Genomic DNA, 25,909 nt, shown 5'->3' on the forward strand with positions numbered 1-25,909 from the left:
GCGCTATATATACTTGCACATCCCATCATAACTTATACACCGTTCTTTTGATTCCTGTCCCTACGTATAATGATAAGTTTTCGCTATTATTATTGCTATTATTATTATTATCATTATTATCATCATCATCGTTATTTTTATTATGATGGTTTGCAACAAGTGCGTGTTATATACCATCAAAATAATTTACCAGTATATATTATTATTTATTATAATATTAGTACGGTTGTGAGTGAATGAAATTACTTTCTTTTACATTGGTTAAACTGCACGAAAACGCAATGAGTGCAAGCGGTTCGACAACACATTATTATAATTGTTGCCATTATATTATTAGGACATAGTTATGGAAATTAGTAATTTCAAATTACATATTATTATATTATAAATCTATTGCTGTTGAAAAATATTATATAATAAACACGTCGGCGCCGGATAGACTGCAAGTTATCGACTCGCCGAGTTTTAATTTTTTAACCGATCCTAATGAAAGGCCCATTTTCAAATGAACATTTCTAAATTGACCTAGATTTCGCACCGAGGCAAATAAAATATGTATTTAAATTTGTATCACAAAACAGTTGCCCAAACGCTTACGATCGGCCGTTTTTCTCGAGTGGTTCACCGCGAGATTTTCTCAGTTACTCGCCGCTTCGATAGTTCGATTCGTACCCGAAACACGTGGATATCCATTACCTATATTGTGGTGTGGTACCGCGGCAAATGATAATATTATTCTATAGTCGTACACGAAACGGTTCGCTTTTGCCATTTTCACGAATAAACGTTATTGTTGTCGTCTGTGTACCTGTTCACTTTCTACCGCGTTTTTTAACGTACCGAAACGATTGAGTGACAAACATTATATTAGCGCAATAAACCAGTCCGTCATGGCGATAATATGTAGCGGACCATGGGGAAGGAACAGCGAGTTGACATTAAGACGACTGTACTTACACACCGCCGGGAAACTGTAAATTTTTTATTTGTTTATTATTATCATCTGTTTGTTTTGTTTTTCACAGTGCGAGTCATATAGGTCGGGTTTAGGGCGGCGGCGGCGGACGGTGTTTAAAAATATTCGTACTGGGCGCGGGTTCTCAGGGGTGTGTTGTAGCGGAGGGGAGGGTGACGGTGGCGGTCGCTTCTGAGCACGAGGATAGTCCTTCCCCACCACCCCGTAGCCGACTGCAAGAGACGCTACCGGTGGTGAAGGCGTTCTCACTGAGCTTGCGCGACCGTTAGAGACGATGCGCGTGCGCGAGTGCGAGTGCGTCCGCCTGGCGCTTGGCGCGCGCGCGTGTGTGTGTGTGTGTGTGTGTGTTTGGTGTCGCGGTCACGTCCACACAGGGTCTCTACACACTCACACAAACTTACGCACATAAAAACTCACTCGCACACATACAAACTTACGCGCGCACACATACACGGTCACGTACTTTTACGCTCGCACACACACGCACACACACACACGCACACGCACACACACACGCACACACAGTGCTTTCCGTGCGGCGCGTATAACGCGTATAGTAAATAGTTATATGGTATTAGTTGATAGTTCGCGTTCAGCCGAACAGCCGTGCGGTAGTGTGCGCCTCGCCGTCGTCGTCGCCGCCGCCGCCGCCACGATCGTCCAACTCGAATCGGAAGTCGACTTCCGCCGTCCGTAGTAATAATTGCAGTTGTGCGCGAGTCTGTAAGATAATTATATATTGTTATAGCAATAGGTATTGTCACGGCAGCTGCAGTTTCGCAGTTCAATCATATCACTCGTTTAGACCTATGTCCGATAAATTACTACTCTCTAGGCCGAGTGTACCCCCGACAATGTGGTGATTCTGCCACAAGAATTTTAACCTTAAATATATTATACGTGCGACACGATGGTGTCGTGTTGAACACCGATAACGTCTGCAGTAGTAACGGTAGTAATTTTAATAATAACGACGACGACGACAACAACAACGACAATAATATTATTACGATGCCGGCCGTACGCCGTCACGGTCGCGGGGTCCACCGCCGTCCGGTCCGGTACCGTGGTCCGGTGGTAGCTGTAGACGTGACCTCAGTAGTGGTATCATCAGCAATCGGTGGAAGAGTTAAAGCATTAGCAGCAGCAGCAGCAGCAGCAGAAGGAGGAGGAAGTACTCTTGATGTGCTCTGCTCAGCGACCGAGTTCGGCCCGATCGACGGGTGACTTTCGTCGGGTTTGCATGCAGTGACGATTCGACTGATACCTTAACACTAAAATCGCCACTCGTATTGAAGGCCGAGTGTTGATTGATCACACAAAGGTTAGTATCGTAAAAATATTATTATTATTATTATTATCGTTTTTGACGAGGGTATGACTTCGATAGTGGTTAGTAGAACTTTACAGAAATAATGTAATTTGTACATGTGTGATGGTCAGTTAAATATTTCTGATGACCTTCGACATATTTTCAATAAAAATATAGATAATATTATATAGGTTGAGACTGTTGAGAGTTATAAATTTATTAAATCTTCGCGGCCAACAGTAACGTCGACGATAGAGTAATATTTATCTAACATTAATGATTAATGTGAAAACGGCATAAATAATGTGAAAATTGCGTATATTAGTATGCAAAATTGGTGGTATTAATGTTTACCGGGAACTTTCGCAACTTTACTGTATTATTATGAGTAGTAGTTAATGCGCGCGGTTTATAAATATTGTTTTATTTATAGAGTAAACAGAACTATAAAAGCAAACACCGTCATATTATTTTACTATACCCGGTAATAGATAATTTAATTGACCGATATAATATAGAGTTTACGAGAGTAGATCGTAACAGTAGTCGTGGCACACTATGTGTACTTCTCCTCCCTTCACTCTGCGTACACCATTGAGATTTGAACGAGGAAAAACTCATAACACGGTAATAATATTATTATTCTCTAAAACTATTCGCTTCCAAAAATAAAATATTTCGAACAATCACAAAAAATTCTACAGCTGCAACGACGGAAACGATAATAATAACAACGATATTGTCTCGAGGCGACCATCCCGCCTGTTCTGTATTCTAATTAGCCGTCCAAGTGTCTTAAATTATGACCGGTGCGCTGTTTTGACAATGTCATCCAATACGGTCACCCATCCAAGTGGGGTGGTCGATGGCGGGTGAGGGGTTGACGTTAATTTATTGTCGTCGTCGTAATGAGTCAGACATCAAAATTAGCTAAACATTTTCCCGTCCGAGTATAATACGTCTGCTAAATGTTCCACACGAGGCGTCGCCAAACGATTTGTCACAATTGAATTTCACGCAAATTTCACACACGACGACGACCTTCACCTAAAAAATGCACACGCCAAAAACACGTTGATGAGGTGTTGGACCAATTTTTTGGAAATAAAAAAATCTATAACGCCGTCACTCGATGACGTTTAAACGACGTGTTACTTCGGAATACATTTTAGAGAGCCTTATTTCTTAGATATATTATTATAAAACTCGAGTGTAGGTATATCGCTCATCGATAACAACCCACTCATTGTTTTTGGTCGTCGCATGCAAATAATAATAATAAGCCATATAAGTATAAGCCCACGAATATAATATTTTATTATGTGTGTAGGTACCTAACCTAACCGTTTTTATGGTAAATACTTTATATTATCAAAATAAGAGAAAAAATAACATAAAAATAACCATTCGATATTTAATGTGTTCTTCCGTTGGACCTCCTCCAGGTTCTTAATATACAAAATTAAAACCAGTACGCAAAATTCGATTTCTTAACATTTTTATCGTTCGTGTTCGTCTTAGCCAAAATATAATCAAAGTAAATAAAATTTCAGTATGATTTGCGCACAGAGTTCGCTATCCATCTGTTTTTCTAATAAACAATATTTTAACCGTCTTCTGAAATATATTTATTTCGACTTGGTATTTCGTCCATAACACGTGTGTGCCTATTTTTATTTTCAAAATCAATGTTTGTATGATGTTGGACTATTATTAAACAACTACCGACCATAAGACAGATTTTACAATATTAGGGTACCTAATAATTAATGTCTTCAAATACAACTTGGTGTATATAATATTATCAAAAGAAATTAATGATTCAGTTGAGTATTTATAGGATACAATTATTGAGGAAATACTATGAGCTAAATACAGTTTAAACGGTTTTAAATTATGGATAAAAGGAAATAATATTGAAAAGATAACTCGTGTGATTTTTACTCGTTCGTTTTTTAAATAGCTTTTATTAATTGCATTTGCATAACTTCTCGGAAGCCATATTTGTGTGGGCACGCAATGATATTGTATTGAAAATATTGTACGTCATTGAGTTTCCAAAATTAAATCTAGTAACAAACATAATTACATAACTCTGAGGATTCACAAATTGGTAGGCCTCCCGCTCTTTCTGTGCACGCGTGGTTTTTTTGCATTGTTTAATTATGTTTAACGTACCGTATAATCAAAAATAGTATTTTCTGCTAAGCACAAAAATTTATCTAATTTATTGTGTATAAAAAAAATACTGATTGTAAATACGTTTTGTTAGAAACGACGAAAAAAAAAATTAACGAAATTAACGTGTAAATGAGTTTAGAGCCGTTGTCAGGTTATATGGAATTTAGAAGGAAGTTTTTGGGTGCTTTGTAAATTATTCAATATCAGCATCATAACCTAAATATTGTTTAATGTCATCCAAGTATGCCCATTGTTGTTCAGTTAAAACAACATTGGCGGAAGAAGAATATTTTCCCTAAAATGGACGACCGGGTGCGTTAACTAAGACCATATTATTATATAATATACTTATGATCAGTATTGTTTCATCGTATCTACTTTTAAAGTGTTTGTCCTGGAAAAAGTTCAATAATATATCAAAAGAGATTGGGTAACTGCACACGTACTAAATATTAGTATATCATACCGTTAGTCGTATCTGAGTTCTATACCAATTACAGTGGCGTAAAAAGAAATTGATATTAGGGGTAGGAGGTTAAAATAAAATAATTTTTTAATTAATATTATAAACTAATATTATTAACAGCATTAATTTAATAAAATGTATAGATATAATATATTATAATATATTTATTTATAATCTTAATTTTTACCATAATTTATATTTGTATCCTATAATATCACAAAATTGTAATTATTTAATTTATTTTAACTGTTTAATAAATTTATATTTAAAATTGTGAACTCATGGGCCCTCACAAGAACATGTAGGACAAAATCTAATTTTTTAGACAGACTTAAATTCTTATTATTTATACAATTAACGCCCGTATAAACTATACATTTCGGGGAGGGGGTTGAACCCCAAAAATCCTTTCCTATATACACTCCACTTGGTATTACCAAACAGATTTTACTACCTACGCTGATGAAATACGGAAAAAATTTAACGCGTATTAAAATATAATAGTATAAACTATAAAGTAATGTTATTTTTCATTATGAACACAGTACGTCATACTGATAATATAATAAATAGTTAATAACATTTTTCTATAAATAAATTATTATGATCATGTCTTTTAAAATATATACTCATCGATGTACACAACTCGATGATCGGTATATTATACATATTATTTTAAGTATGTCACGGCTTTGTAATTATCTGTAATACGATATTCATATCGATTATATTATAATATAGAGATAAAACGTTCCACGTTTCATCCATAAGGTTAAACCTAATGATACGAGTTTTGTATTACTTTTTATTATATCGAACTTTGAAGGCCATTTGTGAGCTTTTTGTGCAACCAATCGTAAAAATGGTAATTCAAAACTTAGTCAAGGCGAAAAGACTTTTGTATTATTATAGATGTGCGTGAGAAAAATCCACTTAGGTAATATTTTAAGGCATTTTCTACGGATCGTATTCGTTAATTTCAACGAAAATAACATTTTTTTTCTTTTGCATTTAAACTAATCTAACAATTAAAAAACTTGTATTAATTATTACATCAAATATTATGTTGATGCACCGACGTAAAATAATTAAATAAAATAGTTTTGATTTATTCTTAAATTTTATTTTAAAATCACATCACCTCCAAAATATATTTTAAAAAATAAATGATCTAATTCAGTATTTAATTTAGTATTTATTATATACTTATAAAGTTAATCAAATATTATGATATGTTATGTATACATGTGTTTAATTTTCTACGACCTAAAATTGTTATTTGAAATAATTCTGAGTATAATAATCTGTCATGATAAAACAACATGATTTTTTGAATCTTATGTAATCATAACACAATAATATTTTTATTTTTATTTTTAAAGTTTATTAAGGCTTCAAACAATAATATTATTCGACTAATAATGATTGTTGCTTATAGGTAGACAAAAAAAAAGTATTTAAATAATGATGATTTTTAAATTGTTTGAATAAATAACATTTTTAATGAATTCATTCATAGTTATTTATACTATTATATACCTACTATTTATACCTGTACAAAATACGGAAAAACAACAATGTATACATTCTTTAATCAATCATCTTGATCTTGTTATGCATTAGGGTAAAAATTTAAAGTAATGACGGCAAAATAATGTAAGATAATGATTATCCAATATGTTTGAAAATAATCCATTGTCGATTTGTTGTTACTACACTATGCATAATATATTAATTAAAATTTCATTGTATTTTTGGAATGGGTTGTATAAACTTCAATCAAAACCCATTTTAGTATTCCGGGTGGTCCTATAAAATCAGAAACATAGTTATAATTTAATATTTTTTATGACGGGAACACGAATTCGTGTAATTATAAGTATAATATACTATAGTATTATAATGGTATTTATAAACACACAGAGACGACACAATCACTGTGATACCGGTGGCGTGGTACGATTCGATGGATATGGCATAGAGAGTAAAAACAGTAGTGAGTAGGTACACATTGAGAAATAATATATTTTTAGTAATTTCCGTAGCAGCGCTTGGAAGTGGGAAATTTCCGGAAATCTTAGTAAAAAAATTAAAAGTAGTCGCGTACGCGATTTCATCATAATGCATCTCTGGAATTGAATTAAAACCCACAGGTTACGAAAACGAAATAAAACTGCAATGATTAACCGTACGTTTTTCACGTAACCGCCAATTATATTGTATCTGACTCGGGTACTATGCTTAAGAGGACGTTTCACCCGCATGTGTTGTCTCCGTCTTACAAGTGCGTAACATTGCAAAAACTGTTTTGCACGGGAAAGAACCGAGAAATATACAGTGATAACTAAGAAATGAAATTTTCACCACATAAAAAGGAGAATTTTGTCTGTGCAATATCGTTTTTATTTTTTCGATATCACTTATACAAAATAATTCTTATTGTTTTATAATACTTTCATTTTGCGTTTTTTTAAGCATGAATAACTTTTTTGTAGTTCTGATATCGAAAAAATAAAAACGATATTGCACAGACAAAATTCTCCTTTTTATGTGATGAAAATTTCGTTTCTTAGTTATAACTGTATCTTTCTCGGTTCTTTCCCGCGCGAAACAGTTTTTGCAATGTTACGCACTTGTAAGACGGAGACAACACATGCGGGTGAAACGTCCTCTTAAGTGTCTGCAAGATGTCTATAACGTTCGAACGGGATTGGCTGTGATCGTCTTTCTTTCTCACAGTCGTTCAAAAAGCAGTGACTACTATACTGTGTATTGTCGTTTGCCCGGTGTAAGTCATTTTTTTTTTCACTATAAATGCCCATCAGAGGACATTGTAGTAGATTGTTTATTGTCTGCAGTGTTTCGCCATATTCATAGTTGCTGTATTTTTTTCTTCTTCTCGAAAACGTTCCATTTTTTGAGTGTGATTTCACATCGTCTGACACCTGTCCTTGAGCAATTTAATGCCTTCCACTCACCCCCCCCCCCCCAAAAAAAAAAAAAAAAAAAAAACCAACTCAAATCATACTGTTGGTGTGCTTCTTTCTCTGGTGAGATAGATTATGACGTGTATTGGTCGAATCGTGTGAAAAGAAGCTTTTTCTGGATTTGAGTCGCAGTCGTCGCGAGGTCAGGTTATTCCAACCATTAACAATACGTTAATATTTTAATTTATTATTGGTAATTGATGACTTGATAATAGTAATGATAATATTATCATCCTATCTAATAATAATATAGTAAATTGTTTTCTCTAAAACTCTCGCACACATCGACCAGGTATATACTCGTAACTCGTTCCTTAGAAGTTGTACGCGAAGGCGACCGGCACGGGGCTTATTTTATTACTGTCGGCCCCAATTAACACTGCAACGATATTTTGCAGGACAATCGAACTACGGTTTTACGGTACAGCCATAATATTTCGTTAACTAACGGAGGCGGTGCATAACAAGGCGCCACGTGTATGCAATATTAATGTCTTCTCGTCGTCGGTACGGTTTGAGTGTATCGTTATTGCACCCGTTCATCATACTGCTTATTAATAATAATATTATTATTATAATGCAACGTTTTCGTCGTCTCGTTTCGCGTCCTCAATAATAAAATTATCATACAATATGATGTAGGTACTAACCTCTTTCTCGGCCATAGATTATATAATATTTTCGTTCTCTCCCACGTGTGGTGTGCGCGTTTGTGTTATAATAATGATCTTCTGAAGGCTGTGTTATATTATTATTATTATTATTATTATAATTATCATCGTCATCATCGTAATAATATTACGGCTTACGCTTCGACAACGACGACGACGATGATGACTTCCAAGGATTGGGTTGACCGGATGTCGAGCGTGGGTTTGGAGAATAGACCGGAATCGAAGGAGTAGTCGACGACGACGGCGGTGTTAGACGTACGGGGTGGCATACATATTGCCACGTGGTAGGAAGAGGTAGGAGGGGGTGGCCGGCCGTATATGTCGGGAGGGGCCAAAAGTCATTTATACACTGATCCCCTTTGCCTATATGCGTCCGCATTAGTCATGCGCCACCGGCTTTTCAAGTTTTCCACACACACACGCGACATACAAGTACGTACTTGCTTACAAACATATACATACACACACACACACATAGTCATGCACGTTCCGCTGCTGTACCGATGCGAGAAAACTTTACCAACGATGACGTGCCATCGCGTCGCGACGATCCAACCCTACCACACTTTTACCGACCACGGGGCGTCGACGATGAAGACGATGATATAGTACTGTGTTCAAAATATTATATAGAATAATAATAATATACTGAGGCTGTATTTCTTATAATAGTGTGGTTCAGTCAAGCCTGACGACAACGAGAGAACCATACTAACTACGGCCGACTTGAACCTCGCCTCTCGGAAACATATAATACATTATTATTATTACTATTTTAATAATTGGTATTATGGTGTAAATGGTAATAATAACTTTCAATTAACTATAAATAACTATAGGTTGGCATTACCGCCGCGTAAATAGTGGTTATAATGTCCGAGTAACTATTAATTATAGGTGGTTATAAGTACAAAACAAAAATATATTATATTATGGACTCCGCGAATATATCGCTAATTGCGCTACCGATGAGCACGTCTAGCTTTCCGACATTTTTGACGTCCAAGCCCCAAACTTCGATCAGTCACAAATGTTAAAGTTTCAGTCACTCGGATGGATATAGTACACCTATGTATAAAACACACACACACACCCACAAATAACGCTCATCTCGTTAAATGGTTAGGTCTTTGGTCGTTGACACGCTACTCGCACGCACGCACAAATACGCTCGCATTTATAGTATTGTTATGATTAAACTTTGTACAACTTTATTATTGACGAATGTTCTGCTCCGACCGATATCGAACGTATCGTTCGAGATTTCTACTGGAAATATGACGCTACTTCGCCCTCTTGTACAGTTCGTAATCGAAATAATATAACTTTGTTATGGTATTATTGTAGCATTATTATTCGCACAATTCTCTGTACTTCTTCACCGCAACTTCCCAAACTCCGAACCACAGTATATATAATACATTATTATTAAACATGATGTATAATATTATATATATACATATTTTTAACATCGTGTTATGTCAACAAAATGTTTAGTCGTTAAGACTACAACTGACGACAAACAATATTATATAAACGAAACTATACCGTTGTTGTACCATCGACGTAGATAGCAACTATATAACATTGTCTCCGTGACACAACGTTGCATTTCTCTTGTTCACTGGTCGTGATTTAGATTTCATTTGAATTTGGAATTTGTTACAATTCAACTTAACATAATATTATGATAATAATTTTCACGTAATCCTTTAAATCTGTCTGTACATTGCTGTTGTTCAGTTATATAAAGCTTTTGTAATTCGACGAATCAAACGTTTTGTATGAAATACACATTGTTATTAAAAAAATGTAATTCCAATAGTTCAAAGTTAATTTTTTTTAACCAAATTTTACAACTTAATAAATAATTTCATATAAATTCATTACATTATTTAAGATACCTGCTATTGTTTTAACATAAAATTGTAATCATAAAGATGTTTAAAAAATCATAAAAATATATTTTTACTGCTATACATTGTCATATAATAATAATATTGTTTTGAAGTTAAAATTAATTCTCAAAAGGATTAGTAACATGTTATTCACATATTTTGAGAATTAATGTTGTGATACTCGTATTATATTTGATCAATGGAGTAGGTACCTGTTTCATATTTAGTATATTATACTATGACTATAATATAAAATAGCATAAAACGAGTTTTTGTTTACTAAAATTGTTCAAAGGCAAAATAATTTTACTGAAATGTTTTTGGTAGCCACTAAGAAAATGTACTCTGTACGAGATAAAACTATTTGGTACATACAAAAATTTATGAAATCAAAATATTTTAACATGTTTATGGAAATTGTTTATAACAAAAATAAGAAACAATATTTTGAACTATTAATTTATATTGTATAACGAATAATGAATAAATACAAAAAGTAAAAAGTAAAACACATTCACTGAATAAATAATTTCAAAAACCCATGTCTATGCCTAATAACATTCAAATCTTTTCAGATGTATATATAATATTACATGATAAATCATTGTATCTGTAAAGATGAACTAATTAACTCAACTCTTTTTAAGTGTTTAATTAAAATGTTATTCATCATAAATTCATAACTCTACATAATGTAGACTATAATATATATCGATTAGTGCTTAAATAATGTATTGATTACAAATATCAGCTAATCTTATATTTCAATATACTATGTAATTATGCCAGTACTTATATCTATACAAATTGTAAATAAAATTAATCCAAAACATATTATCAATGACATAATGATTCTTAACTGCTATTTTCAAATCATTTTATAATATTAAGAACTTAGATATAATTGTTTGTACTGTTGATTTTTAAATACTAAAATATCACTTAATTTTATTAATTAACCATATTTACAACTTGTATTGGTCTTTGTGAAAAGAATGGATAATTTTGCCAATTAAACTATCAATACTTATTATAGGAATCATAATAATATTATGTCATTTCAGTTCAAAGTAAAAAATTCCAAGTTTAAATAAAATACCAAAAACTATCTCTTTTTACTTACGGAAACGTAAGTTAACTGTAGTTAATGTAGGTAATTGCATTCTTGTAAATTCGATGTTTTCATCCCATTGAAATTTAAGGCAATGGATCGCATAAGAGGTATCTTCAAATGATTTATGATAATATTAAAATTAATTTAACTAACCATTATTATTTATCACACATGTAATTGAAATACGAATATCAAAAATACACAAGTACATTTCAACGATGTAATGACAAATCTAAAGTTTTTAGTTTAACTTTTAACTTATTAAACAATAATCAAAATTATAAGTATATAATATTTATGAAAGTCACTAAAATTCGAGCTAAAACCAATGTATGGTACACATAATATCAGTTAAGTGTCATATGGTTGTTCACTAGTCTAGTATCTACTCATTTTTTCTTCATAGTATAATATCTAAGGATAATAATTTATATCAACTTTAAAAAGTAATCTTTTTAAATAAACCATTATATTTATTAGAGGTATTCTCATCCGTTATCCACGGATTTTTTCATTAAGTTTATACATAATCTTTAACCACCTTTAGAATATTTAAGCCTATTATACGACCGTCTATTAGCTACTACGTATAAACATAATATATTGGATTGGTTTTTGTAATAAATCTTAAGAAGGAGAACATATATTACTTTTTAAAATTTTTTTTCTCCTATAGATTTTTCCACTATCAAATACTTATCTGTTACTATACATGGACAACCTATCATGTATTACGTGAAGTAAGAAATACAATATTGTAGTCAAAGTAATATTATATACTGTTGATGGAATAATATATTAGGTATATACATATAATTGCATAATAAAAGTCAAACCATATGTTATACATTTTTTTTAGTGCACAGGACTTACCTCATAAATCATTATTTTATAACAGCTGTTATTACCTTTATAATATTAAAATTTAAAAATGTGCAATCGTGCAAGTAAAAATGAAAGGTGAAGTTTAAAGAACGATATATCTTATGATAATAATATTATGAAATGTTGACGATTCTAATTAAATTACTCGTATTTCTGTTAGTTATCTTCTACGTTAGAACAGTTTTTAAAATCGAATATTATAAATTATAATTTGTGTTGTATATATATGTATATTTAAAGTAAAACTTCTTTTTTTTTTTTATTAGTATGACGTAGGTAATTATGTAGATTACAGTTGTAGTGAGTCTATACAATATTTGTACTAAAAATATTATTGTGAAAAATTTTAGTCAGGTAATTAAAACAACCATAAGGCATAAGTACACTAATGGTAATATTGTAAGTTGTAACATTTTCCTTACCTAATTATTGGGAATGACGACATTCACTTGAATTTTTATTTCATCTTGATAAACCGAAAAAGAACTCTTTGCATCACTTCATTATTAGAGTATTAGGTGTATTTGACTCTAGTATTAATTTATAAAATATTAAAAAATATGTATGTTTTAAGTGCACTAAACGTAAATCGGTTGACACTGAAATTGCATCAATATACATATTATTTTACCTAGTTTTTTTTTATGAATAATCAGCCCAAGTATTTCTTAGAAGGTGACCTCGATAAAATTGAAATTATGTTAAATCGACTACTTACCAGGTCGTTAAGTTTTCTCGCAAAAAATAAAAAATTTTAAACGTTTAATTTTTTAGTTTATTATGTACTTATTTAAATTTAATATCATATTAAATTTTATTCTATCCATTTAAAACAATGCACTTAATTTCATAAAAATACTACTGAGTGAATCACAGATAGAATTTTCCATTGACCCATATATTGTAGCTTTACACCCAAGTGTCGTGCGTATGTGTTGGTTATGTATGGTTATGTATATATTGTGTATGTATAAGGTTGGAGAATTCAATCATAATCATTATAAGGTATTTCGGAACTCATAGCCCACAGGTCACAATGCTATTTACTATTTTTTAAAGTTTCTATCTGCAGGATAAAAACATAAAAGAAGGTAGCTGATGTCTGAAACATATTGAAAGACATTATAGTGATTCTTGTGCCACGCTACTGATGTAATTTATCTAGTTTTTTGATATTGTAATTTTTATTTTTTTTGCGCATTTCAATCATAATAATATATTCATTATTATAGTACGTCATAATAAAGTAACAAAGATAAGATTAAAATTAAAATTAAAATAATAAACCACAAACATTTTTTTTTTATTTCCATTTTTTTTTTATTCCTAATGTATGATAACACACAAGTACTCATTTGTATGCATCTAAAGTACAGTTAATATCACGAATGTTCAATCATGTGGTTCACTATGTTTATGTTTTTAAATTTGGTCTAAACAAAGTGCAATTTTAATTCCTAACGTAGTCAATTATTTATCCCAGAAAATTAAAAATTAAAATGTCTATTTTGTTTTCTATGGTACCGTTTGTTGTATAATGTATATACGATAAAACACTTCAAGCATTTGAAGTAACGTATCTGTGTGTCTTTATGATAAATATAAAACTGTTTCAATAAATTGCAGTCAATATGTTCGAATACAATAACTAAAACTCCAAAAATATTGTTGGATTTGGTATTATTTTATTTTTACATCTTTTGTTATATATAGACATATAGTAGAATAAGATTTTTATCAATGTTTTTTTTTTTTCAAAAACGGATGTACCTAATACATAATTCAAATTTATTATAAAAAAAAACTACCCCTTTTATAATGTTGGACATCCCTTCTGACGCTTTATATTATATTTCGACAAAGAATCGTAGCAATTTGTACATATTATTTTGATATGTTCATGAACATAAAAAATTAAGGTTAAAACTCTTTAAAATCCTATGATCCACCTCAGTGTTCAAACTGTCAGAACACGTAGGATTCAATTGTATTCATATCTTGATTATGTAGACGGGTATACGGTCATTTTGACAGTTTCTTCAAAAAAAGCTTCATATACCCTTTAAGTATGTGATGTTATTCATAAACTTCTTGCATCATCAAAATGATTTGAATATAACCAATTTTTATTTTTTTATTTTAACACTTGATTTAATTATTAGTTAATTAAAATCTGATATACTGGATTATTTTAAAAATATAAACCTATAGCTTAGCTTATAGTATAAAATTAATAGTTAAGTAAAAACTAAAAACAAATATACATTTATAGTAGGTATAATGTATTATGCGTAAATTAATATTTTTCTTTGTTGAGTTATTAAAATAAAATTTAATTTTAATTTAATTTTTCTAAATATGAATCTCTATATAGATTGATGATTAACAAAATAAGTAATGATTGTAATTTAAACTGTAAATATAATTTTGGTAAACAACGTTTTACAAAATAAATTAAAATACTTTGATATTTTTTAGCTACATAAAACAATAACTTACCTATCATCATAAAAAAAATTATTTATCTATGAATAATTCCATTTAAAAATAATATCTTGGAACCTTACGACTTCATACAAAACAAATCGTTTTAATGACTAAAAAGAAGTATTTTTATATTTATAACGATTGCGTAAACCACTCAATTTTTTCATTTCTTTAAAACATAAATGAGTATAAAATAATTTAAAACTGGCTATCTTAAAAATAACGTTAGAATAAATTTTTCCGTGGTGCTTGTACATTTTAAAACAATATCGATATATACTTAAAGTATTTACAAATAAAGTACCACCATATTGAATTAATGAGAAAAAAATTATGATGACTTTTTGGTTTCATTCGTTATGTAATCAATTGCGAGTGTAAATTATGTTTATTTAAATAAAAAGTTTTTACATTTTTTTTAACTCAATAAATCAACATTTTATTACATTTAACTTAAATTTATTATTTTTATACGCGTATATCACACTTTTGATGTGTGGTTCATATAAATATTATTATTTTTTAAAATGTATCAACAATAATACTTCATAAAACCACTTTAAATACCAAAAAATCATTTTATGATAAAAATCTTTTGAGATTATGGAAACTCCGCAGTTATTATTATCAGTTATCTCCAATTTCTGATTTTCCCATATTAAAACATTTTATGGCCAATTTTAATTGAATGCATAAAGGTAAAATTAATTATACATAGTTTTTTCGTTGAAAGGTTTTTGGAAAAATTTAGTTCTTGCCCTCAATACGTAATTATTAAAAAAAAAATGTGGAACGTAAGCCTAACGAAAATTCCAAAATGTTGTAAAACGCAGTGAAAAGGCGTTCGTTCTATATATTATTTATACATTATTTTGATATTTGATAATAAAACAATGTCGTATTTCAGGTAATCGTTTATACACACACACAAACAAATATATATATCAATAAATTATGATTAAATCATTCGAATTTGCATTGTGGTGGACAATAGGATTTGGCTATGGCAGTCACGAAGTTTTACTGTCGAAAAATGCTTTGCCTATTACAGATTATATTGATGCAATATTTTCAAACACGCGCATTTGACTATATGTGAAAGCTAGTCGGTCGACGTCATGCCATAATAATAATAAACATAATCATAATTTTAATACGGATAATTAGTATGGTATGGTATAGCGGAAAACGTTATACTGCCGTTATGACGACTTTGCACTGTTGCTTTAGTACATTATTATATATATATAATATATATAATATATACTCTGTGTTGCTTTTCTGCATCCAACCCTAACACAAACACCTCGACGTATTATAAATATACATATTAAGAGTATTATTGTGTAGTATAATTACCCACCCCTTCACACACACACTCATGCATATGTAAAGTACCGTCATTTCCTCCTCTGTTCCGAGTGTGAGATATTATTAATAATAATCATAATAACGATAGCGATATAGCGATAGTAATAATAAAATGGAACGCAATATATTATATTATTATTATATAGAAAGGAATCGACACCCATAATACTTTACGACGACGGTTGGGCGTTAAAGATTTCCTACACCGCCGCCACCGCCAATAATAATTATCGGCATTTAGTTGCGGAGTTTGCCGCCACCGTAATTATAATCATTCAATAAACCACCGAGCAAATATTTCCCGACCCGAACGCCTCCGTCGCTGACACCCGTCTGCCTTGCGCGCGTCGCGTCATTCAGCAGCCACCCAGAACGATTGAAATTCTTGTGGTCCGGTCGGTTTAAAGTAATTCCCGTCGCACACGATGCAGTTAACCGAGTTCCCGTTACCGGCGGCGGCGGTGGCAATACCACCGTTTACCCATTACCAGAGTTTGAGTACAATTCCACGTATATCTGCACGCCACTCGTCGCGTCCGAGGTCGGTGTCTAATGAGTCGGATGTGTGCTGGGGTATGATAGGAAATAACGTTATAATCGGCTTTTTTTTTTTATCCTCAAACTGTTAAACGTTTCGAGATCATCGGATAAATCGATTTTATTAATGCTTTATAGACTACACAATATTTCTTTAACGGTTAAATTAATATAATATGGCACACGAATGCTTATTCAATATATTATGTACTATCGATGACTACTCTCGTTCGTAGTATGCACATTTCGGGTCATTGTACGTATTTTGTGTTCACATAGTATTCTATGGGCTATCAGTTTCTTTTTAATAATCAAAATTGTATTTTATATGCAATAATAACAATTCACGATAGAATATAAAATTTGTAATAAAAAAAAAAAAAATGATTTCTAAGCTCAATAAGTTTTATAAATCGGTAAATAAAGTTACTTTAATATTTCTCATTGGGAGAGTAGAAATGACATATGTCTCTCGAAAGCTCATCAAACGGAATAAAACAGATCTTTCAAGAACGAGTACAAAGTCGGTAAACCAACATTTTATTGAGATTGGGGTAGAAAGGTAGAATCACTGAAGTGATAAATACAAAAATAAGACTGAATAATATTTCCCCCGAGTAACTATGTGTTATATACATACCATACATACCATCTTATGTTCAATAAGTATCTACCATATATACTATGTACTAAAATGTGAATGGCGGACATTTTCCCCCCGGCTGTTTTCGGCGTAGTAGGACATTTTCCCCCGAAAAATTTTTGGATGCGGATATTTTCCCCCCGTATTTTTTTCTATTATTTACCTTCGAATATAAAATTATTATCTTTAACACATCTTTAACACACTTTTGTTCATATATTTTTTTTTTATTTTTGTAAAAACTGTACGTTAACTAAAAAGTCTCTAATCTTAATTTCAATAAAAAAATAATGAATAATATTTAAAACAAGTTAAGTAAAAATATAATTTTAAATAGATTGTCTAAATAATATAATATAGTACAATACAACTGGCCAAAAAATCCGACATAAAAATAAAAAAAGATTGTATAAACAATATATAATTAGTAACTAAAAATCCGACTTAAAAATAAAAAAAGATTGTATAAACAAAATATAATTAATAACTAAAAATGTCGACATAAAAATGATACAGTTTGTAAAAAATTCTTTATTTCTGATTCATTGGTTATCCCTAAACACATATTTTTTAGTCTTTTTTCATATTTATTCTTTTTTTTTGTAAAAACTGTACCCGTTTGAATATTTTAGATTTCAATGTTAACCATCTAATTCAATATTAGTATACTACTATTTTACTTTTATTTAAAATTATATTTTTACTTAACTTGTTTTAAATATTATTCATTATTTTTTTATTGAAATTAAGATTAGAGACTTTTTAGTTAACGTACAGTTTTTACAAAAATAAAAAAAAAATATATGAACAAAAGCTAAAAAATATGTGTTAAAGATAATAATTTTATATTCGAAGGTAAATAATAGAAAAAAATACGGGGGGAAAATGTCCTACTACGCCGAAAACAGCCGGGGGGAAAATGTCCGGGGGGAAAATGTCCGGATACCCTAAAATGTATGTGCGCAATTTTCAACTTATTTAAAAATGTGATGTATTATCTGCAATTGGGTTTTTAAATAGATTAAAATTTAAAATATATAAAATTATTTATATAAATAAAGGTACGTAGATAATAATGCAATTATGCATTTAAATGTAAATTATGTGACACGATCTAGTAGTCCGGTTGATTTTCGTACGGAGTGGTAGTGCTGAATAGTACTATAAAAATACCTAAATTATTATTGTCAATTTATATACATTAATATATACAGATTTTCATCAAAACTGTTTTGCAGCTCAACTAGTGAACTCAAATTAATAATATTCCAGCAGTAAGAGTTAGGGTATATAAGTACTTGACCGTGGAGTGGCTCACATTAATATCATATTATTACACTGTTGTAGTTTAATTGTATAACGAACGCTCGTCAGACGATGATTTGAATTCTACTGAAATGTGTGTGGGTGTGTGACAAAAAAGAGAAAATCCTCTTCCCTCTCGTTCTCTCGAAATTAAACCTTCTGATCGCCACCGGAAGTGATTTTCCAACACGCCATGCGTTTATCTTGTTGCTTTTCGAGTTTTTCCGGATTCACTGGCGCCAACAAGACCAACACCGAGTTGCGCACATCATGCACAGTGATGGTCGTCGCGTTCGTTCCGTCACCATATTCTACCCAATTCTCTTCTTTTTCTTTCTCATCGTCCATCAGTCGCTTCATCACGTCATCCAACCAGGAAACTTATGACGTTTCAAAATCATTCCCCATCCCGCCGACGACCCGTGATGATGGGTGTTATTAAAACGATTTACAGTCGTAGACCGTTTATGGTCGATTTCTAAAGTCACTGTGTTTTATTACTATGTTATGTGTACCTTTATATAACGCTGCTCCACCGCTAAAATGGGTCAGTGCCGTCGTTAGGAATGAAAACGATCGAACGATACTTTTTTTCCAGAGGGGCGGTATCGCTTTAAAATGAGCTCACACACACTTACACACACTTACACACGTGCACTCGCATAATAATATACTACTCGATACTTTGGATACGTATATAATACAACAACAACTTTTGTTGTACGCCTATACATATACCTGCGTGTTATATTCAAAACGAAATCAACAACAAAACCATTTGAAAACAAACGCGCGTATTTCGTTAAACCAAATTATCCCGGAACGCCGATTAAAATTTAGTACCCCCGGACCAGGGACCGGTTGGTCTTAATAGGTTTATAATTTATTATTATAGTAGTCAATTACCGAGAAAATCACCTTACGCTAAAATCAATATGGTTTGTTGTTGTCGAACTAAAAAAAAAATAACAAATAAAAATGAGTTTGATTAAATTCGTTTATAGCTCTGCAACGTACCAACCGTATAATAAACGTTATTATGTCTCTTTGGTGGAATGTAGGTATACAATATAATGTGTTGTCGTATAAAGGAGTAAGAAAAAAAACTTGCTCCAACAATATCGAGAGAATGTTATATTCGACTGTTACAATAATAATAATAATAATAATAATATATACATCGGTATAAAACCAATAGGTATGGTAACATTTATTGAGTACGCAATGTTTTGTTTTATTTTCAATTTATGTGTTGAAATTTCGATTTTTCGTTCTATTTAGTTTCGTTTACACTAAATGCATCTAACGTTTATCCTTTTTAGACTCTGACATCATAATATCGTGTTGCCAAAATGTTATTTTATTGCTAAGTAACATACGATGCCGAATAAAAATTAATGTTCTTCCCGTCCCCAAAGTTTGATGGGAAATGGTATGTATTACAAGCAAAGAAATGACTGTACGCTTTGTGCTAATATAGTTTAGGATAAGATATCGATTCGAACAAAAAAAAAGCTTAAATAAGTAATATAATATAATCAAATATATTTTTATATTTTGCGTTTTAACAAAATAATCTTATTTTTAGAACTATTTTACTCACTAATATGGTATTAGAAAATTTTTAATTTATTATTTTTGGGGGCAAGTAGAGCTTGATAACGTGCTGTAATACAAATGAAGAATAGCAAACGTGATAAACTTTTTTCTTATTATTATTATGTTAAAGGAATCAGACGAGTTATCAAACACTTCAAAAGGCTTATTGTCACGATGAACAACGAAAAATAAAGTAAATACTTAAAAATACACTTTTAAAGACATTCTATTCGATTTTGATTCATATGATTACCTACCTTATACACAATAGTGGCTTCGAATAAACGTTTTTATTTTAGATTAGTTTTGTTTACACAAAGTTGTATTAAAATTTAAAAAAAATACAATCTAAGTATATGTTTTTTCAGTTTTCATAAATTAAATTTATTTTATCTCAAATAAGTGTTAGTTACTCTGATTTATTAATGTCTAACAAAATAAATTAAACAAATTAATGTATTCAGTGAACTAGAAATATTAAATAGTTTTCGTAATCCTGAGATTACAGCTAACTATCTCAGGCACACGCAAATTAATAAATTATTTTTAATTACCAAAATATGATAAATTAATTACATATTCAGGGACATATTCTATTATATGCTTATTTGTTAGATTGATAGTAATAAATAATAATTAATAATTACTATCACTAACATTTAAAAATCTAAAATGTGATAATATAACAATATTGCTGGTACACGCGTTTGACAATCTCGAATAATAATAATTGTATACATTTTAAATTTATAATATTATTATATTTGGAAATCTGTTAATTGAAATTCATATTTCATAAACACATGCTGAGTAGATATTGAGTTATCAATGACTTAGGTAAAATGAATTATTCATGTATTCCAGTAAAATATTCTATTATATTAGTATGTACAAGTATATATTATAAAAATAACAAGTATACATAACTCTATCCCAGGTGTCTCATTAGACGTTCAAGGTAGTCGTTTACAGAGTCGCTATTCTGCGTAAAATAATCGCGTTTAACTTTTTAGAGGGCGAAGGCTACTAAAGGGAAGTCTTAAAAATTCCAACTATAGTATCCTACGCGAGGAAAGAGTAGTTTCTTGGTGAAAAGTTGCTAGAGTATACATTATAATGTTTAATGTATAGAATTTTCCAACAACAATTACGGCGTAAACATACCACGTACGCTTATACAATGTTTCTTAAATAGTTGTATTTATTCGAGTACAAAAGCCGCCGGTAGTACCTAGGTATATAATATGTTTGCTGATTTTAAAATTTGGTAACCAAATTAATCTGAACAAACATTTTTGTACCAACGTACCAAAACCAAAACGACTTGCTATTACTTGCTGTATGTAAACATAATTAAAATATAAACACTGTAAATTAAAATAACATCTCTAATTTCTCTGAAAGTATTGTAACTGACGATGGGTGATTATATTTAAATGACATTAACATAGATCTAATTTTTTCTTCCGACAATTAAAGTGCAAATTCGTTTTGAAATTCATGAGTCTGATCCAAATTTAATGGTGAAAATGCTCGTAAAAATTTTAAGTATATTATACCTGATTACTGCAGTGCCAACTTCTCAAAATTGTGGAACATAGAATGTTTTATTAGTGAACGATGTCAATTATTTTAACGTTTATTAAGAATTTATATTGTGTTTGGTCTTTGGTATTGGCTTATTTACTTGAGCAATTATTTGAACAGTTTATTTAATAATTTAGGTTTATAGAATATGTTATGCTTTTATAAAAATGTATGTATATTTTTTCATTTTAAATATTTTGATTCTATTGTAAAATTCTAAAATTTATGTTATTATTTATAGGTTCCTTTATTATTTATATAACTATTTTTGATGGTTCATGAATGTACTCGCCCACTGCAGGTGTTGTAATGTCCCATTAATTTATAAATAATAAAAATAAAAATAAAATATATACATCTAATGACGTTAGATGCAAAGATTTATGAAACTCTTATGCTTCGTTTGTCTCCTCCGTGGGGCCTATTATTATAATACACCAAAATAGATTAACTATTTGAAAATACAAACTCCTTGATCGAAATCCATCAATCATCGTGGAACATCACACTTACACATATAATATAGTAATCCAGTGACAACAATTAGCTTTTTATTTTTTGGACAGTATGCAAGTAAAATAAAGTTATTAAAACAAAACTAAACAGTGCCTACTGACGTATGCATCATGTTAGTCGAACGTAAAAACGATAGTGATCACTTGTCCAACTGCTTGTGGTTGAACATTTTCAGTTGAGACTGTGGCAAAGATTGGTCGCCAGTGACACGGTTTCGGATAGTTAACAAATTTGTATACCGCTTTTTACAAGTGTGCTATTTACACATGGTGATAAATCAATTTGTTTTCATTGAATATTTGTATAATAATATCATAGTGCTATATAGTGGTATTTTGATTGAAACTATTTTGTTTAAAGTACATATCTAATATATTATAGAACTATTGTGGATTTGAATAATTATTTTAATACTTAAAATTGTAAAGTAAAATTGTCCACAAAACATAAGGTTTGTTCAGTTGAACTTTTATAACAATGAGATATCATAAGAAAAGTAGAATATAATATACCTGTTTTAAATTGTAATTTTGAAATTTGCGTATATTTTAACATGTTAACAATTTCTAAAATCAAGAGGTAATTCCATTTTATTTTAATATAATATTTTGGTTATTTTTTATAATGGAAATAATAAGCACATTCTCAATCGCATTTTTGATATTTCCATCGTTAAATTTTCATGTAAATTATTGCAATTCAAATAGGTAGTTTTATATGTTGTGGGGTCATCATTTGTTCTAATTCATTAAATCTTCACAAATAAAACTATCAGTGGAATGAAAACAATTTATGCAATATTACGGTAAACGGTATTCTATAACGCGCAGATGGCTATGAATCCAATTTTCATAAAATGTATCGAATCCGGGATAAGTGTCACCTGCGTAGAAAAAAGATGGTCGATATCCAATAGAAAATGGCAGTATTTGACGCATTACATTTTTTATATTCGTAACACAAATGTTCATATATTAATATCACAGCGTTGTTTATTGATTGTTTAAATGTTCATTGACCATTGTACGAGCACAAAGCTATAGGTGCAAATATTTTTTTAACTAATACATTTTATAATTTGATTGTTTTTTCGCCTCATTTAAATCAAGATTATTAAGAACTGATTTTAAATTATTATGTGTTTATCGAATGTCCATAGCATAGCATATAAATATTCATTATAAACAAAACAAATGTAATTTATATTATATAGGTATTTAACCGATTCGATTAATAATATCCAATTTCTGAGGTAGAGTATTTTACCTTTAGAGTTGATTAGGTGTTATAATATACACTTATTTATCGTATCCATATTTTAATTACCAATAATATTGCCATCATCATGAAAATGTTCGCTTCACAGTCCGACTGAAAATCCCGTCCATTATATAGATTTGGCAATTATATTTTATTTAAAATTCCCTTTTTTGACCTAACCGCCCTCATTCCCCACACTTAATTTAATTGTTTATCCGACTGTTGTTTCATCCGTACTGTGACTTAAATTTCATCCATCGTATCCTTAAGATGGCATGACACTACGACTTTGATTTTGATTTGGTTGGGTATTAAAGAAAATGTAACGCCTTGGTATATTATATCAAAACAACGACGCACAGTAAAAACTAATGTTGGCACAAATTAAAAGCAAACAATTAAAAATAAATGATTAAAGTGAAAATAAAATGTTATTTTTGAGATATATGTACGATTTAACACTGAAATCAAAATAAACCAAGGGCACCTTAAGAATCTTAAGTGTATTTTAAGTACAGTTACGTCGGGAATAGTGTTTATACGTTTAATTCAATGGATTTATACCGTTGGTATTAAGTTTATGGGATAATGAAACCCATTCATTGTATTTGAATCCTACTCTAAGCTTAAATTATATTTATCTTAGGTTGGCTAATGTTAACCAATATCTACTAGTACTATATTTTATCATATTATCATATGAGTAACATTGGTTGAATTTGAAAACGATTCATTATTGTAAATTATTTTTAATAATATTCATTAGCCATTACAATTGCGGGTACAACTAAAAATAATAATACTTTATTGACGATACCTACTACAATATTATAAATTATTACTTATCAATACGAATTCTTGAGAAAGTGTCTATATTTATATTATGTGTGCTGTTCACATTCATTATTGATTTTATTCATTATTCTTATAGGGTTTTTATCCGTTGTTAAATGGTACTTTGTATAATGTGCAGATTAAATATAGTAAAAATAAAAAATAAAAATTACAATTGATTAAAAACCGTGGATACTTTTCGTATTTACTAATAAATAAATAAATTTAGCTGTATAATCAATGTTGTTTACATATTAGTAAATATTTTGTTTCTAAACACTTAATGAGAAAAAAAAAATCGAGTAGTAGTGATATAATATTATGGTATGGTAAATATATTATATTTTACATCATATAAATTTCTGAACTAGTTTAATCTTAGATAGCGATATAATATGGTTATTAAACGTACTTCTTTTTTTACAAACGATGAAACCAACGACGAATATATTTATCCAGCGTGATCGATATTCTGTTGTCTGTTGATCAGATAAGTAGATAATATATAAAGTATGAGTCATTATCGAACGTTAGTTTAAAATGAACTAAAGTTGATTCATTGTACCTATCTGATTAAACGTCAACTGCAAAGTTTTATTTTTTTTTAGTAAAGTAAACTTTGAGTATTAGAAAAATCGAGTAGAAAATCGAGACGATTTATACTAAATTTGAAATATGCTAGTGATTATTTTTTTATTTTACCATTAAAACAACAATATATGGATGGTTGGGTAGTAAAATGCTTTATTTGTGTGGCTGAACATTTGAGTACTATAAGGGTGCGATTTTAAAATAATGAAAGTGTCTGTTTTAAATTTAAATTATTTTGAATTTAGTACCTATTTAATAAATTAATATTTTTAAAAGTCGTTCTGTGTCTTCTCTTTATTGGAGAATCTTAAAGATAAATAATTTCTGTTTGATAGTTTTTAAAATCGTTATTGTATTTAACGTTACAGAAATTAATTTTTCAAGTGTTGCTCTATATTTTCAACATGAGAAACATGAGTTATTTACGGCACAATTTACGTTGCGAAAATGTGAGATGGGTATACACAGCCTTGCTAAGGTATTACCGTAGTATTGTCAGTTCTGACATGGGCAATTAGACGCCATTTGTAAGGTTTTTCTATTTTTATCTTTTTGTGTAGAATACTAGTTCTAAAAATCATATTTGTACGTATTTAATATTTTATCATTTTACGAGGTCAGAAAAAAAATAAGCAGTATGAACTGAAGCCACTTACTGTAATGTCTGTATTATACATTTGTACTAA

The 25,909-nt window shown here is 30.2% G+C and overlaps 1 protein-coding gene across 1 annotated transcript in view; it reads left to right on the forward strand.

Moving 5' to 3' along the window:
* Positions 1-1,550: 1,550 nt before the first annotated feature.
* Positions 1,551-25,909, forward strand: part of Octalpha2R (alpha2-adrenergic-like octopamine receptor) — a 149,004-nt gene continuing 124,645 nt past the window's right edge. Inside the window, exon 1 of the mRNA XM_015519256.2 lies at positions 1,551-2,300. The gene's annotated coding sequence lies outside the window, so the exon portion shown is untranslated. The remainder of the gene's footprint in view (positions 2,301-25,909) is intronic.

Source organism: Diuraphis noxia, unplaced genomic scaffold (genome assembly GCF_037042655.1).
Source record: "Diuraphis noxia isolate RWA-SAM2 unplaced genomic scaffold, SU_Dnox_SAM2 contig0005, whole genome shotgun sequence".
NCBI lineage: Eukaryota > Metazoa > Arthropoda > Insecta > Hemiptera > Aphididae > Diuraphis > Diuraphis noxia.